Raw genomic sequence first — 19,905 nt, 5'->3', positions numbered from 1 at the left:
CCCAGAGTGGCTACAAAATAAAGTTGCCCTAGGGTTCACTTCACCCATTGCACTGAATTTAATGACTCAGCAGTTTAAGTGTTTTTTCCATTGTAGAAATTCCTTAAAACTGTTCTACCCAGGATTGGAGTATCATTTGATGCTAAGCTTGGGCTCGTTTCTATGAAATCAGAGCCTGACTCATCCACCTGGGCTCTTGGCTTCCTGGCTAATGGCCGCGGTCTGGAATACTCTCTAGGAAGCCTCTGTCCCAAGATTTGTCTTTCATGATGACAGTGTGACCTCAGGGAAGGGCCTCAGAACCTCTAGGCTTGTTTTCGATTTTGCACAATGGGGAGGTAAGACCACACACATCGCAGGATCCGCGGGTGGCGTCCGTCTATGTGGCGGTCTAGCCAGGAATCCCTGAACAAGTGCCTTTTCCGTTTCCCCACAGAAGTTCATTCAAACATGTGAGGCCATGAGGAGGGGTGCAGAGAAATGGGGTGGGGGTGAAGAGATGCCCTGAAGCACACTACAGAATCTAACAAAGTATCCAATCCACATCCCATAAATACAGAATCCTACACAAATTTAAGGCATGGCTACAAATGTATGGGCTCATTCTTCTCTCCTGGAATGTCCATGTGGTGCTGTGCACGGGACCTTACATCATGGTGTATCCAGGAGAACTTCCAATTCATACATTTGTGCCAGGCCCCTCCCCCCCCCCCGACTTTGAAAGATGCTCCTGTTTGGTAATAAAGTATAAGGTTACTGTCCGTGTGATAGGTGGAAAAAAGCTATCTGTCACCTGTTCAGAGACTGATAAGACCATCTCTGTGTATGACTTCAATGTGTGATGAGTAGGAAAGCCGCAGCTAAAAGGAACTCTACTCTATTTCTGATTTAAGGCTATTAACACCAAACTTTAAAATAAATTATAAAGCAGAATCATTAGTGAGAAATCTAGAAGAAAAATAACTCGGGTTTATTTTCTTGCAGACCTTCTCAGTGCAAATGCTATTTTTCTCCCAGTTTAGATAAACCGGTCTCGAAGGTGTCCCTCTGAGGAGTTCAGGGAGCCCTGAGCATTGTTTACACTTTGCTCTGAAAGCCCCACACCAGGGCCGGGGCCTCGTTTCTTTAATGAATGGCTGATGGCCTCTGGAAACAAGCAGCTCTCGTGGAGACTTTGGGACCTTGAGTCATGGCAAGGTGCTACCTGTAAAAGCACCTGACCTTTGCTCTACTGAAGTCTGTTAGGAGAGGAAAAGAGAGCGTGGGCGTGGTGTCCATAACTGTCCGCCCCGGGCGGGGACAAGAGAGCAGTTCTGAGCCTTTCTCCACCTTAGTCAGGTCCCTCTTCTTCCAGAGCCAGCCGCCTTCTCTGCGTATCTGAATTTAAAGACTTCTTCCTTTCAAATCTGAACAATTCTACTATCAATTTTTAGTGATTTCTTCGCTCATTTAGTCCACTTCTTTTTTTTTATAAAGATGTTCAGTGAGTTCAGACCATTGAACATGGAGTCTATTTAACTATTTTGAAGTATTTCAATACCTTATATTCTGATACAATTAAAGTACATAACAGCAGTGGCCATAAGTTGGCCAGAATAAATACATGTTTCATGAAAGTGAATGAGCACAATAGTGCATATTTATCCAAAATTACAAATGTTGTCTCTTTTATTTTGAAATGGAATACAATCAAGTATAAAGTACTGATTTTAAATGTGAAAAGTCGTAAAATTCTTTTTTATGAAAGTCAGTAGAGAGTTTAATCATCCAGTGATTCTTATAAAGAAGAGATAACGTAGTGTGTAGATGTGCGTGGCCTTCAGATATTAGACCTTGGATCTGCTAAGTGCACTTGGGACCTTGGTTCCCTAATATAAAGAGATAGTAATTACTGTTTTCAGAAGGACAATAAAATCTACTCTTTCTAATATGCATAAAACATTCCTACACTACATGCGCCTAATCAATTCTAGCAGCCATCCGTAACTATTATATTCAAAGTGAAATGTTGCGGGGGAAGCCCATTTGGAGAAAAATATATAAATTCTAGAATTTTTTAAAAATATTTTATTTACTTATTTGAGAGAGAGAGAGAGAGAGAGCGCACAAACAGGTTGAAGGGAAGGAGGAGAAGCAGACTCCCCGCGGAGCAGGAGCCAGATGCAGGTTTGATCCCAGGAGGGGATCATGACCTGAGGAGAAGGCAGATGTTTCATGACTGAGCCACCCAGGCACCCCATAAATTCTAGATTTTTCAGTGCACTGAAATTTACCATCACTCTTGCAAGATCTCCCTGGGCCAAGATTTCTCATTTTAAGAAACAAATTTCGATTTTGAGCATTCTGGGTGAAACTGTAGAATGAGTGAGATTTGGAACCACCATACAGAATGGAGATCACTATTAAGCTATAGTAATCAAGACAGTTCCATATTGGCACAACGGACAAATAAATTGGAAGGGAACAGAAAGCCCAAAGACAGAACCATAAATACAGTCAACCGATCTCTATTTGACCAAGTAGCAGCGGCAATTCCACAGAGAAAAGACAGACCTTTCAGCAGATGGTGCTGGAACAACTGGGCATCCACACGGAAAACACGGACTCTAAACACAGATCTCATATCCTTCTAAGAATTAACTCAAAAAGGATTATATGTTTAAATATAATATGCAAAATATATGAGTCTCAGAAGGTAACAGGAGAAAATATAATGACCTTGCGTCTGGCAATGACTTTTTTTTTTTTTTTAAGATTTATTTATTTGGGAGAGAGCGAGAGAGCGAGCCAGCAGTGGGGAGGGGCAAAGGGAGACGGGGAGAGAGAATCTCCAGCAGGCTCCACCCCAGTGCAGAGTCTTAACGTGGGGCTCCAACTCACAGCCACAAAATCATGACCTGTGCTGTGTCTATATGTTACATATTTCCAAATAGAATAGTGTGAAGTCTGGTATTTGTTTCAAGATACCTTGGTGGGGGGGATTGTGAGCAGATGATAAGTGAGCAGACGAAACCCAAAAGATGAACTGGAGGACATGGGGTGCTCTATACAACTCTCTCCACCTCTGTGTATGTTTTAAATTATCCATAATATACAGGTTAGTGTTAAACAAGCTAATGAATGAAATATGTCAAGTTAAAAAGTGTTACCTCACTTTGTTTTATGCAGACTATGTACCATGTGTTCATTTCATATGCTGCATTTTAAGGACCACATTAGTAAAAATGTGATTAACACAATCTTCCCCAGCCCATCCATAAAAGGAGAAAATGACAGCAAACAATTCCATGCTTTGGTTTAACCTGTAGGACCATGTGCGCTACCATGATTTGGGGAGCATGTCATGAATTTCGGGGAGCGGTACTCCCTTTCCCCCCCTTGCATGCCTCTTTGCTCATTCACAGTTTTCCTGAAGTCAATCACAGAATTTTCAGCTCAGTGCCAGAGGGCGGAGACTAACCACAGACCAAGACTCCACAAGATGACCTGGTAAACTCCTGTATTGCCCCTCCCACATATCATATTAGGAAATGCCAGCATCTCCTTTCCATAGAATATTTAGGAAACAAAGTGTATGGAAGACATTAAGAAATACTTATAAATTATTTCTTGAAGATGACCAAGCATTTTATCCTCGCTCTAGGTACACCATTTTGTTTTTCTTCTCAGAAAAAAAGCTATTCCCACCGATTACTTCCCTGAGATGCAGTTAAGTTCAGTTCATCTCAGAAGTCCAGTGACATGAAATGTCTTTAGCACAGTCACTAGCCACTTGCTGGAGGCCCAATCATTCTAGCTCAGTCAGCTAAAAATAATAATAATAATAAAAATTTAAAAAGAGAAAATGATCTCTAAAAGAGATTACTGTCTCTAGCATGTCACATTGATAAAATTAAAATTAAATAAAGTTGCAAAATAATCATATTAAGTAATAAGGATGTTATAAAATGATACCAGTAAGTACTTATATGTTGTACATCACATTTTAGCATGGTGGGAACAGGGGCTAAATTGAGTTCTTGCATTAGGAAACATAAACTCAAAACGCAAACCTCAGAACTGTTAGGCTTGGAGGAAATATTCAAAAGTGTTGTGCATTGTCCGCAGATGGCCCCTCACAGGTGTGTTCAGGGATTTTCAACCAGTGATACAGCACAGTGACCGAATCAGGTGAGGGATGTGTTCAAAATAGGTTGTGGGTAACCACGCACCCATAAGTTAGCCAGCATTTGCCATGATTTTACACCAGCTGGGACTGACTGAAGGTTATCCCTGTGATAACATCACTGCTAATCTCAACACAGACTTTATTGGACTAGTTCTTGTGAAGAGATGAGTGGAGTTGTGAAAGCTAGCTGGGAATTACAGACAGCTTGAAGCTGATTTTGTCTGGGCCACTGCTTGGACTAAGCAACTTTTCACGTGATGCAGTTCAATTTCTAAAAAGAAAATCTAGAATAGCCATATTTTTATTTTATTAACTAGCACATGTTCAGACCATTAAGTGGGTGACTTAATTACCCACATGCATGAATTTTTAAAAATAAATATCACGTCCAAATAAAATAGAAGTCAGACACATCACGTGTGTGTGTGTGTGTGTGTGTGTGTGAGCATGTGGGTGTGGGGTCCGTAGGGAGGGTGCTGAGGGGTTTGCTCCTTGGTGTCTTCCTTCCGGACCATACGTGTGAACCCCGAACATCACTTATAAAGTATGTCTCCACAGAGAGCAAGTTAGGAACTTACACTGTGTAGTTTATAATCGCCCTTTAAATACAGGGCATTTAAAAAATGACTATTTCAAGGTAAAATGGTCGTGATGTACCTGAATGAAGGTGAAAGTAGAAACAATACTATATACCAGTACCTCCGCCCAGTGCGGCAACAGCGGGCATTGCTACCAAGTGCGGTTAGTGCTGGGTGCTGGGTGCTGGGTGCTGGGCGAAGTGCTCTCGACGAGGTGTGATGAATGACTAAAACGACTAACAAGGTAAATACCATCATCACTATTCAAGAAATTAAGAAATCAGCTTAATGCTATTTTACTTGTAATCCTCCCCTGAGTTGCAGAGAACGAAGAGACAGTTCCAGCGGTAACGGTTAAACAACGCAGGAGCAGACGTGGCCCGACTGTCGCCAGCGGGAACCTGGACCTGTGAGCTACGGTCCTGGGGCCCGGCAAGTTCTGTGGAGAAGGTGACCTCTGCGCTCTCTGCTTGTCTAGCGTGGCGGTCGCTAGCCAGGCCGTGAGCCGGGGTGTCTGCGCTCCAGGCCCGGGACAGGCCGGACTCCCCGACGGCCACGCTCCCCAGCTCGGGCCCCCACACCGACTCGACGGTTCCTTCCCGCCCTCGGACGTGGGGCCGCCTGCTGCGGCCGGTGACTGCTCTCCACACGGTCCTAAGTAGCTTCTTCTCACTGAAATGTTCCCATCCTTCCCACTTCAGTGCCCCACTACACCGCTCTCTGCTGCTCCCCAGCACAGGGGGTGATGCGCTCTCTCCCCGGCATCCCTGAAGGTCGGGCTCAGAGGAAATGCTCCGTGTGGAGTCCGTCAGCTCGGAGGCTCCGGCGCCGCATCCGACCCGGAGCCACCTGACATTTATGCTCGAATAAAGATGTCGCAGAATGGACTCTTCCGAGGAAAACATGGAAAGTCTGACTTAGGCGCATAAGCCTCCCCTGGTTGGATATTTTGGGGTGTGTGGACCTGAACATGCATCACAGAAATACTGCTGCTAGATAGAGCAGTTGTTCCTTTGGAAAAATGTGAATACTCTCATGGTGTTTGTCCTTTGAATCCTAAACATATATGATCCCCTTTTCCATGGGAATGACTTGAACATGGCTTCTTGAGTAACAAGAGTAAAATTAGCATTAACACTGATAGCATCTAGAGAAGGTACATGATACCGACAGGCATTATAGAGTCTAGTACACAACCAAGAACAAACTAAGACCTTTTATCAAGGAGCTTATATTGTAGGAGAAAGAAAAAAAAAAAACATAAATGGGTAAGTAAATCTTTCCCATTATTGACAGATGTGACACAAATGTGACACAGGGTAATGTGGCACATTCATGTGGTAACTTCATTAGAACCATGAAGTGGGCTAAGTGAGTTCGGTGTTCAGGGAAAGAGTGTTTGAGGACTGGGTCATGTGACTGAGAGCCGGATGAGAAGGCGGCCACACGAAGCTCACCGAGTCATTCCCTCAGCGCCCCCCACACACCGCGTCTCTGCCATGTCCAAAACCCTCCGTTTGTCTCTCAGAGCCCACAGTCTCTCATGGTTGTCTCCCCCTCCAGTTTTAAAAGATGATTTGGAACACGTTCCAAGAAGAGACAGAGAAGTCTGGGGAGTACAGGGGCCAGGGAAGAAAGGACATTCCTAACTGATTAATCAGCAGGGGCAAAGGCAGGGGGCACTTTTCAATGTGCATGTGTGTGTGTGCGTGTGTGCGTGCATGTATGTGCATGTGTGCGTGTGTGCGTGTGTGTGTGCACGTGTGTGTGCGTGCATGTGTGTGTGTCTGTGTGTGCACATGCATGTGTGTGCATGTGTATGTGCGTGTGTGTGTGTGCATGTTTGCGTGTGCATGTGTGAGTGTGTGTGTGTGTGTGGTGCTTGCCAAGGCATATTGAAATGACACTGGAGGAGCAGAGAGGGCCTTTGGGACACTGTCAAAAAATAGTTACCTTAAAAGTGCAACAAACCTTTGAAAACGTTGAAATATAAACAAAGATCTTAATTCAATTAAAATTACAGTGCCATAATGCAGGATTAGCAAATTAGTGGCCTTTATCGAAAACACGTCATGCCCAAAAACAAACGCTGAGTAGCAAAAACGTAGAAATGACTTGCTCAAATTGTCTGGTATACTTGGTCTCATTTTAACAAAGTACATTCCATCTAACCCTCTTCATAGAGTGAGTATTAATATACAAATCATGAGAAACACACGTTTATAGCAGATACAGAAGAGAACATGGATAGGATATTATTCATTTGTTTTCTACCAGACTTTAAAGATATATACGTTATTTTGAAGGATAATCCTGAAGGAAAATGTTCAAATGTTCATATATTTTACAAGAACATCCAAAAAAAAAAAAGAAGAGGCTTTAGTTTGTATTTTTTTTTTAAGTGAATAAAGACCAGAAGTGAAGCTTTTCATTCAACTAAAGCAAGTTTAAGCAAGCCATAGTGATGTAAAGAATTGGTAATGAAAAGAATTGGGTCCAAATCTGTCACAAATAGTTTTTATATGGCTCCTAGAGAACTGTGACTGAAAGCAAGTAAAAAGGCGCGTTGGTTGGCTGGCGGGAGAGTGGATAGCTAAGCGCTATTCTAACCGTATTCAAACATGACCAGCTGGATGTGGTTCTAGATCCATCGGCAAATACTTCTTCCTTTTATAATAGGATTATTTTTTCATTTCACAGAAATTACTACTGCGTTCACTACATGATACAGTTACCGAATGCATTTCATATTCTCCCAATTCTCTTCCATCTCCTTAAGGGTAACAGGTGAATCAGCCCTTCTGAAAAGTACAATAACTACATGGGATCATTTTTCCCAAAGTCAAAGTCTTGTGAAATCCTTATCATGCCTACCTTTGCACAAAATGAAAGCTGTAAAGATTTTCATGGGACATGAGGGGTGTCTGGAAAGTTTCCTACATATTAATTATCATACTTGAATTTTTACTTAAAGCTATGATTCCCCAGGTACATAAGGAAAGTATGCTGTCCAGATGTAACAGGGTTTGTACCATCTTATATGCCTTTCAGATTGACAGATCAAACTATAAAACAGGCGATTTAAATAAGCAAACTGAAATCCTAAAAATATTTTCATAATAATTGCAACATACAAGGCTTGCAAAATATGGTGCTTCCTGTCTGTAAAGCACTTTATAGATTACCCAATTTGTTAATCTTAGCTTCTTATCTCTTTGATTTGTCATATATTTTCATATACACATCTTAAAGTACACCTTATTTTTCTCCTCTGGCCTAAACTTCCATGTATCACATCTCTCCAAATGCTGCTTCATTTTTTAAAAATATTTTATTTATTTATTTTGAAAGAGAGACTGAGCATGAGAGGGGAGAAGGGCAGTTGGAGAAGCAGGATCCACACTGAGTGGGGAGCCCAATGTGGGGCTCGATCCTAGGACCCTGGAATTAAGACATGGGCTAAAGGCAGATGCTTAACCAGCTGAGCCACCCAGGTGCCTTCCATATGCGTCTTCTTTATAAAAAATCATGTAAATGTACTGAACTCAATAATATAATCTAATATGTACTGTATCAAATAAATATAGTCATTTTTCATGATTAAATTTTCTAATTTAATCCAATTATCATTATAATTAATTTGGGTAGATTTATAAAAAATGGTAAATACTTTTGAAGTTAAAATATCATTGTTAAATTTCTTTTTTTAAATGTTATATTTCTTTGATGATTTATATTAAGGCTGTTTCATTTTGCAGCCAAGACAACAGAGTAAGTAGGAAAACAGATTTATCCATTTCAAACCTAAGAATATATGGTCGAAGTAGAAATAAAAGATAAGGAATTCTGGGAAAAAATCAGTAAGAATTTGTAAAATATGTTTGTTTTACTATTTATTATTTGAATTAAGCTTTATTTCTACAATTTAAATTCTCTTATGATTTTTATAGCTCGTTTGAATCCCCAAGAAAACACCTAATCAGTTGTGGGATTATAAATGAGGACATTGTATCAGTTTCTTTGTCTTCTATAGTTAGGGCATTTAGGATGTAGGATTTAATATTACAAACAGCCTGCGGGATCCAAGCAGGTCCTGGGGCTCAGGGGATGGGCCTCACACCTTTCCTCTTTAAGGAAGCCACCAGCCAGCTGTTCCCGCCCATGCCATGTGTGACTGCAGAAAGTAGAATCAATTTAATTAATTATTTATTTATAGATAGAATTCTATCAGCTAAAAAGGCAGAGAGAGAGATTGGTTTTGCAAAAGACCCTTTGAAGAGAATGAAAAGATAACTTCCAGATGGGGAGGAATTATTTGCAAACTATACTTCAACAAGGGATGAGCATCTAGACTGCACAACAAACCCTCAACACTTAACAGGAAAAACAAACACACAAACAAAAACAATCCAAACAGAAAGTGGGCAAAATATGTGAGCAAACATTTCACTGGAGATGTACAGATGGCAAACGAGCACACGGAATGATGTTCGACATCATTAGCCGTGAGGAAATGCGAATTAAGGCCATAATGAGACATCACTACCTACTTATCAGAATGGCTATTTTTTTTTTTTTTTAAGTCATAACATCAAGTGCTGGTGTGGATGCTGAGAAACTGATCGTACAAACTTTGCCTGTGAGGGTGAAAAATGATACAGAATCGCTGGAAATATCAGATTCTTACAAAACTAGACATGCACATATCATGTTAGGCAGCAATTACATTTCTTGGTATTTATCCAAGAGAAATAAAACCCATGTTCACGTGGAAGCCATTCATCACACAGTGTCATTACTGCCTATTCTTAATAGCCCCAAACTGGACCAAACCCGCTATCTTTCAACAGGACAGTGGTTGAACGAACTGGCATATCGCCCACGGGACACCTCACAACAAGGAAAAAGAACAGACTTAACACACAGCCACTCGGATGGATGGCAAGAAGGTTGTGCTGAGGGAAAAGGCCAATCACAAGTGGTTACACACTGAATGGTACCATTTATGTGTTGTTCTTGCAACAGCAGACTGAGAGATGGAGAAGAAAGGAATGGTGTTCAGAGGGTAGCACTGGGGAGCCAAGTGGGGAGGAAGCAGTTCTGTATCTTGATTATGGTAGTGGTTTCAAGACCCCACACGTGTGACACAAGCTACACACACACACATACACATGAGTGCAAGTAACACAGAGTAAGCTCTGTGGGTTTCTCCAAAATCAATATCCCGTTTTTGATATTATGCGATAGTTCGGAAAGATGTCACCACCCAGGACAACAGAGAAGGTACAAGATCTCCTTGTCGACTTTACTGCAAGTTCCTCAGAATCTATCATCATTTCAAACAAACAGATAAAAAGAGAGATTGGCAACAAGTAAAATGTTAGGAAGACACTGTGTAGGGCATATGTCAGGTATTCTAGTCTTTGGAGGGTCACCTGTGATGCACATAGGACATGAGTTCACCAGACCTTGGCATGGATCTGAAAACCCCAGTGTCCTCTGGATAGGTTCTCACTGAGTAACTGGAGAAAGGGGTTGTTCCCTCTTCTTCCTTAATCTAGACACACACAGCACCCATGCTTCTTCTGACATCTTCCTACTGAACACACTGATAGCTCTCCTAAAAGGTAACATAAATTATCAACCTAATCACCATTTGTCCAACATGAGTTCATTTATCCAAATCTATCACGTGTGAGGCAAAGTTATCAAGTCTGGGCAAACTTATTTCTCCTGGAAAACTGGAAGTCAATTTCAAAGTTACAATCTTGTCATTTTATAAGCACTCAAATTAGAGGACTTTATCTGAAAATATTTTCAGTTTTATCCTTGTACCTCTAAAATACAATTTAGATAAAATGACGATGCTTAAGGGATATGTCCCTTTTCTCTGAATTCCCCCTGATGCTATTCCAGCTCGGTCTTTACTGTGAGGCTAAATAATGTGTTTCACTGACTCAGTTTCCTTATGTATAAAATGGAGGGCTTTGTTGAATTTATAAAGAAAATACCACGATTAAGTAGTTTCATCCTTAGAGCTTCTGAACAAAGTTACTCACCGGCAAACATTCGATCATATAAGGTGATTTAATTACAACAAAATGGTGATTCCTTCCAGCGCTACTGGAAATACCAACAATCCCACAATTCTCCAGAGCTTCAGAATTTTTTTCATCCAATTATTTCGGGAAGATTAGGTTATTTCATAAAATTGGAATAGAACTCATGTGCTATGTTGGGCTTCCAAAAAATAAGTGACAGAAATGCTAAAATGCACCCTGTCCTTTCAAGCCCTCTACGATCTGTAGGCTATTTGCCGCTCACCCTTCGCAGTAAAAGAATGTGTTTTCTAGTCATCTCGCAAAGTGGGTTTTTCCCTTTAGTTAATCAATTCCACTCCATAACTGGATGCTGAAACTATTTAAAAAGGATTTTACTTCCTACTAGGGTTACACTACAATTTAACCGTCTATAATCCAATCAAGCTATATCTCGTTTTACATATTTTAATAGGTGTTTTTTTCTGGTTACTTAAGAAATTATATATGTAAATGGTGTGTTAAATCATTGATGAACTACCTACTTCTGCTTCTAGTTACCAACGATGCTATCCCTCCCCGTGTATCCAGACAGCACTTCCCTGTGCTGCAACAGTTTCCATAACGTTTTGAAAGATATTTTAGCTCCTGCAGTGACAAAGGCCTATTTAGAAACTGCAAGCATAATTTACTTACCTGATTTATGAAGCAATTTATGCAATCTAGTATATTCATGCTATATGGGGATGGGTCTTTGTTAAGAAAACAAGGATCTTTAACAATTGTAAAACTCCATATTATTGCATTTTATGATAGAACAAAGTAGATTGGGGCAATTATCCCTTGTGTTTTATTAAACCTTTATGCGACTGTTAGAGGTTAATGGGGCTATTATTTTTCCTACTGTCAAAATCTGCTTCAAAGCAAGATCTAGAGCACTTAGTGCCAGAAATCCAGCATGGAGAATAACAGGCATGGCTTTTTTCCGGAGCGCTATTACAAATCACTGTAGTCTACTACCATTCAAATAAATCACCCATTAATAATACCGCAAGAAGGTCCCCTAAAAACAAAACCCAATGATGAGTACCACTGCTGGCAATTTAATAACAAGCGTCGTGACTACAACAATATTATTAAGAAACAAAACACGGTTTTTGCAGAATGCGTAAAGCAAACTGTGTTAATTTTTGAAGATGATTCCTGTGGGGATTAATAGAACAGCAGCATATGCAGGTACCTGGGAAATCACGGCCGGATGAAAATTATTCCAGGACAAAATCTCAGGGGTAGGAGGCACACAGCATCTTGGACAGCTGGTAAGATTAAGGGATGAGGGATGATTCTGTTCCCTGGGTAGCCTTCTCTTAGAGCTTGTGTTCAGTGGGCTATTCCGTGTTATTCATTGCCTCACCCCTCTCTTTCCCTCGTCCCCCCTCCGTCCTACCCCCCCCCCGGCTCTGACGCTGGCAAGCACGCTGGAGAAAGGACCTTCACGCCATTCTTCAAATGACCCCTCCCAAAGCAGGCATGTCCCACTCGGTAATTCACTGATGGGCGGACCCATTCAGTAGTGGCAGGGAGGGAAAGCCATGTATCACAGAGGGCTTTCTGACCTCTAAGAGCACAAAATCTGGACTGACAGTGAGATTTCGCTACACACTCTTATCAACTCATAACAGAAACTTAAAAAAAAATAATAATTCCTCATGGTTTTAATGTTTCCTTATGTGAAGTAGGTATCATGTTCTAAGAACACAGAATTTTATTCTAATTGATGTGTCATTCAATTATTTGTCTTTTTAATATAATGCATATTATTTTGATGATAAGTATACTCCTCTTTTGACCAAGGCCAAGCAAATGTCTATAAATGGGATATTCAAGTGACCCAGCCATGAGAGAGGTCTGATACAGAAGATCTGGTGACTTGGTTGGCATAGCACCTGCTTAGTTGAATACTGCTCTACATCTTCTCTTTCTACAGATCTTTTCTTATGGGTCAATCTGCTACTATTTGGAAGGAATAAATTTCTGTCCTTACTCAAACCTCAATAAATGTTGCTACATGTATTACAACAATCCTTTTTTGGTAAATACTTACCTAACTAGAAATAGCGGTAGTTTGTAATTTCCTCTAGGGAAGGGACATATTCTGAACAGCTCTACACTTCTGGTCTTTCCTCAATGAGAGATGACCAAAGGCATGAATAAGACGGGAAATACAAGACACAACTGAAGAAAAATGTGAGCCTCACTCGGCCACACTGCTCCAGGCCACCACATTATCTAGGAACCCCAGTCGCTTAATGCACAAAACTTTTGAGCAACTGTTCTGTGCCCATGACTCTGCTAGGTACTTGGCAAATATCAGTGAAGAAAGCAGAAAAAAAACTGTCCTCAAGGAATTTATATCCTGGTAGGGGGAGTGGAGGTACAGGAAGTAACTAAGAACTCTCTCTCTCTCTCACACACACACACACACGCGCGCGCACGCACGTGTGTATACACACAAGTGTACATACTAAATATACCTGCACAGCCTAAGTATATACGCACAGTGGATACGACACCTTGTAAGTGGGACAAGAAACCCAGAGCAAGAAACAAGACGGATGAAGTGGTGGGTGGGCAAGGCAGGTGCAAGTTAGGACGATCAGTGAGAGTCTTTCACAGAAGGTGAATTTTGAGAAACGACCTGAAGGAAAGGAGGGAAGAGACTCTGGAGGACAAATGGAAACGCAGAGGAACAGAGAGAGGCGGAAGAGGGTCCGGGTCTTGACAAAACCCCTCCCACCCAGGGGATGGGGCAAGAAGAGGCGATAGAGCAGGGACGGAAGGGGGTCGTCGTGCGGGACTTCCAAAAGAATTTGGATTTTCGGGGGCTGTGAAGGAAACCTCTGCAGGGTTTAGAGCAGAATGACCGGAACACGCTGCTGTTTCTCCCGGATGACTCTGGTGACGGCGTGGCGGGGACCACGGGGGAACAGGCAGACAGGGAGGCTGGATGCGGTTCACGCAGTGCTGCCTGCCAGGGACAATGGCAGCTGGGAGGTAAACAGGACTGGTTGACCTCTGTCGTGTGCTGGGACAGGTCAGGCTTGATGGCTCCTGCAGAGAGGACTGGGACCAGCTGCAGGTCCTGGGTGAGGAAAAGGAGCGATCTGGTAAGAGGGAGAGATGTCTATCACATATGGGCATAAAAATGTGGGGTGAGCAGGTGGATGTCAGAGTCTGGAAACCCAGAGAGAAGTCCGGATCAGAAAGCAAACAGGTCTCATTCCTTTCTGGAAGCGGATCATATAGGAACTGCTTTCCAGGTGATAGTTATTAGGATCACATGACCTTTCTTAAAACCTCTTGTTTTAACCCCATTAATGGTTTCTATTTTTCTTTCCATTAACTTCCATGAGTCACTATTTACAGAAAAGGCTGATATGAGAGACTCTTCTTGGACTGAGTCCTTTGTTTGCGATAACCTTATTAGCGCAGAATCTGACAAGAAAGCAGAAACTGTGCGAGGCATAAGGTTAATCTTTTTTTTTTTTTTTTAGCACATCTGAATGTAAGTTAAAGAGAATTCTATAATTAGCATATTCCACATGTTCTTAAATTTTCCAAACTTAACAAAAAATGAAGTTTATGAATGTAGCAATCACAGCGATAAGTGGATAAATGCAGTATGATCCCAGGCAGATAGAAAATCATTTATGACGCTGTATTTTAGAAAATGGATGAAGCTGTCAGAGGGTGTTAGAAAGGTAACTAGGACTTTATCTAATTGTGATTGTATCTTCGGCTGTATACAGTCAGCTGTGTCATTCTAAAAACAGAGCCACACAAGTTTTAAAATGTGCCCTTCAAAATAATTATTTCTGAGACCAAAGAAAAACCAGAGAAAGACGGAAGGACCTAGCATCATCACAGAAGACAGTCTTCAATCGATCGCTTTTCATTAGCGGGACGGTCTGTTGGGCAACTTGGACTATTTTGCTTCAGGTATTTTTTTCTCAGGGTAGAAAAAATATTGATTGTTCATAGCAAAAAAAAAAAAAAGTCAATGAAATAAATGGTTTATAGTCAAATGTAGAAGAATTCTGGGGTCATTTATTTTATAATGTTCTGGTATTATTTTTACCCAAGCGCTAGTAAGACAATGCACGGCAGTGTTCAGTTTCTCCACAATGTTTTATTCTACTTTACATTAAATAATGATTCTGCACTAAATGTCCTGCCCTGCTTGGGGAGAACAGTTGTGACTGCAGAGGCCAATACACAGCATGTGCCATCAATTCATCCGCGCGACTTACAACACATCGATGTTGAATTTGTAAAGTCGCTTGTCTTCGACTGTACATGGGGAAAACAATCTCTAGCTGAAAATAAGAACCGAGGCTTCCGCTGACCCTCCTTCCTGCAGATTGTCATATTTTGGCGTTAGAAGGGTACCAACGGATCATCTAGCCTCAGGGTTCTCACACTTGGGGTTGCTAAACCTGTATTCTTCTGAGGAGAAAGCCAAGAAAGAGAAGAGGGAGAAGAAATAATGTCTACTCTTTACCATCGTTCAAAAATAGGCAGTGGCGATTTAGTAATCCCTTGGATTATTAAATTACTCGGAGGACCCAATCTCGGAGTAAGGGCGAGCCCACCTCGCTGAGGGAGAGCCAGCAAGACCGGGTAGGACACCCCCTGAGCGTATTAGAGACGCCCTTCTTTGCATCTGAAGAAGCCCCCATTTATGCTGCCATCTTTTCAAAGCTTAAAATAATTAGAAATTTAGAGCAACAGCCACAATTAGCACCTAAATTATCTTGGAGATTTTCTGAAAACATTATTCATCAATAACAAATGAGCCTGATTAAAAAAAATAAACTCCTCTGTCATTTAATTCTAAGAGTAATGTAGGAAATCGATCGCCCTCATCATGCAGAGGCTGAGGCATCTCCATAGCTTGTGCCATCACCCCAGCCTCTGCGATGAAGCTGTGCACGTTAAGGATGAAGGTGAATCACTAAGGGTTCACTGGTACATGAGATCCAGGCTGGCGGAATAAACTGACCAACACAGGGATTCCGGAGCCAAATTCACAGAAGACTCAATTCCGTCAAGAAGAGTAGAACAGAGAATGTGTAGGACTTTTGTTCCACATCGGGGAAAATGAGCCTTTCACGTGTTCTCCCTTTCTTCCTCTGAGGAGGAGATCCATGCTAAGTGCATGTTAGTTTGGGCTACTGATGAGGAAGTGCGGTGCGTGACCCCATGAAGGGGGCAGCTGGGAGGTTCCCTAAGGACCACTCTTCACTCATGGATCTCGTCTTGGACCAAATGGATAATGCAGGCAGGTCTAGGGAGGAAATGCATGCTGGCCCAGGAGGAGTTGAGCTAAGAGGCCAGAAACTGGACTGTGTGACGTATCCAGGAATATATACCGTTTATTTTCATACGAAATGATGGGTTATCTGTTTCGTTTGAAAATGGGTTATCTGAACTTACATACCAGCTACTAAATATTGGCATAAACTTTCTCAGTGTACAAGGTATAAAACCCTGGTCCACTCTGGCTAGAAAGCATGCTGCCTGACATCATCCCAGCACCGCCATGACCTCACTGCTGTTGTGACACCAGCCTTCTGACATCAAACCATGAGTCCCTTGAGGTTGTCTGTCACATCCTTCCTTTTCTATACCCAGGGTCTCTCTCTTCCCGGCACTTGGGTAGACTTGAATTGATGTTGCCAGAAGGCAGGACTCCTTGCCTTGTCTGGTGTTTGTGTTCCTTTGTTTCTTTTCAAACACCTGAATCTCTGGGTGGTTTGCTTTCTGTGGTTGACCAGAATCTTGAGCAGTTTCTATCATCTTCAACAGGAAGATGTTGAAGGAACAGGAGTCACTCCAGAGAAGAATCCTATAAGGCAGGAGTACTTACAAGGGGGCTGTTTATCTCAGAGTAGATCCAGACATGCCACCAGGCATAGTATGGTCCCTTGCAACCGTGTAACTAAGAGCTAGGCTACTATCTGCCTTTAGGCTGGAAGCAACAAGGGGAAAAAATATTAGCACCTAATGCAGAGGGATAGGGTCATGTAGGGTCAGTATGTCTGGGAAGAGATGTGACCTTGGGCCTTTGCACCTTGGAGCAGAACCAGGTGGAAGGGACTTTCAAGGAGGCAAGAGGAGGCCTCCCATTCCTGCTCTCCTTCAGCTGCCCCATGCCCCTTGCTGTGGACATGAGCTGGGTGTATGAGCAGACGACTGTCACTGTGTCTGTTCGTGTCTGGCATCCGTAGGTGAGCACGTGTGAGCACTGCACGCACGGCACACCCCATCCAAGATTCTGGAATTTAAAAAGTCATCATGCAAGCATGGCTGTCACATCTCTTACTCTGTGCTGGGTCTCATGAAGAAGAGAGACTTAGGCACAACATCAAAACATGTAAAATACAATGAAAAACACTAAAACAGAGGTCAGCACAGGATGAGGAGGGACAAGAGCGAGCCATGGCTGTTGAACCCTGTGCTAAACATCTGTGATGGGTATTTTGTTATCCATTAACCAAAACTCTCCAACGGAGGAACCAAGGTCAGGATAACTGTGTAAGTTGTACAACAGATACTTGTATGCTTGGATTTAATTTTGAGAACCTCGGAGGCTGTGATCTACATGGAACCTAGCTCTCAGGATAAAGCAGGGATGCCGGAGAGTTCTGTGTGGTAGGCTCACCTCTGATGATTGGCCAAACTATTATCTAAGATCACAGAAATAAGTGCAGTGGTTTCAATATTACCTCCTCCTCTGTAGAAAAAGACCCCCTAAGCCATGTAAATTCCTGGATGAACCTTCTACTTACATTTGTCTCTTCTTTCCGTTACTAGACGGAAAGTTTGTGATAGATTTGGTCTGCCGAATGCCCCTGCTGTGCCATACCCTGGAATGGAAAGTCTAGAAACACCTTGCTTTATCTACTGGACAAAAGTCATTATGGCCTTAACTTCAAAATGATGAAACCTGGACTTAGCAACCCTCCATGCATTTACAACCCCTGAATCCTGGCTCTCTAGCTTCAAAACCCACGTCCATTTCTCTAGGAAACACATCCCTTGTTTTTCCAGCCACACCTTCCCTGGAAATAACATTTTATCACTTATTACATCACTGACATTAGAAGGTCCTCAGGTTGTTCAATCCTCATTTGTTTTTCCTAATAATTAAGTCTCATGTCTGATCAAAAACAAGTTGAATACTGCTGGGAGAAAGGACAGAATGTTTTCTTGCACCAAATGAGTAAGCAGGTATTGGTCATTTCATGTCCTGTTCAGATAAGGATGAGAGATGTTCTCCTTACCAAGAAATCTTCTGCCTAAGTGTGGCTCTAGCAGGTGAGCTCAATGTCAGACCTAAGATGGATTGGCTAGAGGGTTCACCTGCCATGTGGTTCTACATCGCTGTGGGTCATTTTAGTAAGGAGTTCAACTATAAGAAATAAATTTCAAAATTACTAGAAGAACCACAAGCCCCACCCTGTTGAACATCCGGAATTAGAAGCTAACAATATAAAATACTAAAACTTTACTATCAAAGCCCTTCCTTTCTTCCTCCGCCCCCAGTTGTTTTCTGTCTTTGTTTGGATTCCGTCTTTTTATTTAGTCCAATTTCATTTGCATGAGATACCCATGATTATCAAAAAGAAAGTCTAGTGAAGATATTTACAAATTGATGGGGGGTGCAGGTGGGTACCTTAGGGCCTGAGCTAGTCAGCGTTGAGGGAATCCACCATCTGACAGACGGAATCTTTGCACTTCTCAAAGTTGTTTATTGAATTCCTAACCCTTGCTGTGATGGCTTTTGGAGGTGGGCCTTTGGGAGGTAAGTAAGTTATGAGCTGGAGCTCTCATGATGTCTCTTATAAAAAGAGACAGGAGATGCTCTCTCCCTCTGCCATGCAAGGGTACAATGAGATGACAGCCATCACTGAACCAGGAAGCAAGTTCTCACTCGACCTTGAATCTGCCTTTATCTCAGACTTCCCAGCCTCTAGAACCATGTGAAATAAATTTAAACCACTCAATCCAGGGTACTTTGCTATGATAACCTAAAAGTTCTAAGACATGCCCAGTATTCGACACCTACAACCCAGGGGGTCTGTGTCTATTTCTTTGCCTTTTTCAAGTGCCAGGGAACAGGGCCATCACACAGTCAACGGACCATTATTACATAAACAGTGAGAAGGACACCATTGAATAGGGATATCAAGAAAGCAGAGATAGGTCAACCTACAACGTAATTTTTAAATGATGTATATTGTTTTTACTTTTGTTTATTAGTTTTTGTGGAGTATTTCTTATGCATAAAACTTGCTGCAGAAGCCCAATATATCATAAGGATAAAAATAGAGTGAATTGAGCTGCAGGAACTCCAGATGTCCATCCTGAGCCTTCTGCTTCTACTAAGTGTTAGGCAGTGAGAAAAGAGAGAAGATGCATGGTTCCCAAATATTCCCTAAGGAGCACCAAGAGAGCGGGTAAGTAGGGACACCAAAAGAAGTCACCGGAAAGAAGAGAAACGGCGACCCAACAGCTTGAACAGCTTAAAAATAGCATGGCGCATGGGAAAGGACCACACCAGAAACACCCACTTGGGCACCAGCTGATGGAGCCTGCTGATGTGCATTTAGTGGGACAGGTAAACCCACTGTGAAACTGTGACAAACAAAGACTGTAACAGGTAGGAACATGACACCAGGGGAACAAAACCAGGGAAAAGCTAGCTGTGCCTGTGTCAGCAAACGCTTCCAAGTGGGGTCAGGGGGGTTCTCTAAGCATTGCTTGGAACTCTGCATTCAGTGGCAGGAGAGAGGGCATTTCTGGCAGTGAAGCTATTTTTTTCTTCAGGCCAGTTCCTCAGAACATTTTAATAGGAAAAGGATAAGACAAGCCTCCTGTATCCCACACACCAATCTGGGTGGGGTATGATATCTACAGGTCTGGAAAAGGAAACCGGGATCAAAACACCTGCCAGTGGGACACTTACTTAAGGGAGAAATCCGAAGGTCCAGTCTCCCGGTGACTAAGGAGGACACAGAGTAAAGATCGATTTGAGATACATTTAGGAAATTCATTT

General features: G+C 42.1%; 1 protein-coding gene across 1 annotated transcript in view; it reads right to left on the bottom strand.

The window, feature by feature from the left end:
• Window positions 1–19,905, bottom strand: part of CSMD1 (CUB and Sushi multiple domains 1) — a 1,951,187-nt gene that overhangs the window by 643,468 nt on the left and 1,287,814 nt on the right. The gene's annotated exons all lie outside the window — the stretch shown is intronic.

Source organism: Mustela putorius, unplaced genomic scaffold (assembly GCF_011764305.1).
Source record: "Mustela putorius furo isolate JIRA1106 unplaced genomic scaffold, ASM1176430v1.1 tig00000905_pilon_pilon_pilon, whole genome shotgun sequence".
In the NCBI taxonomy this organism is placed as follows: domain Eukaryota; kingdom Metazoa; phylum Chordata; class Mammalia; order Carnivora; family Mustelidae; genus Mustela; species Mustela putorius.
This window is presented reverse-complemented; position numbering and strand designations above follow the sequence as displayed.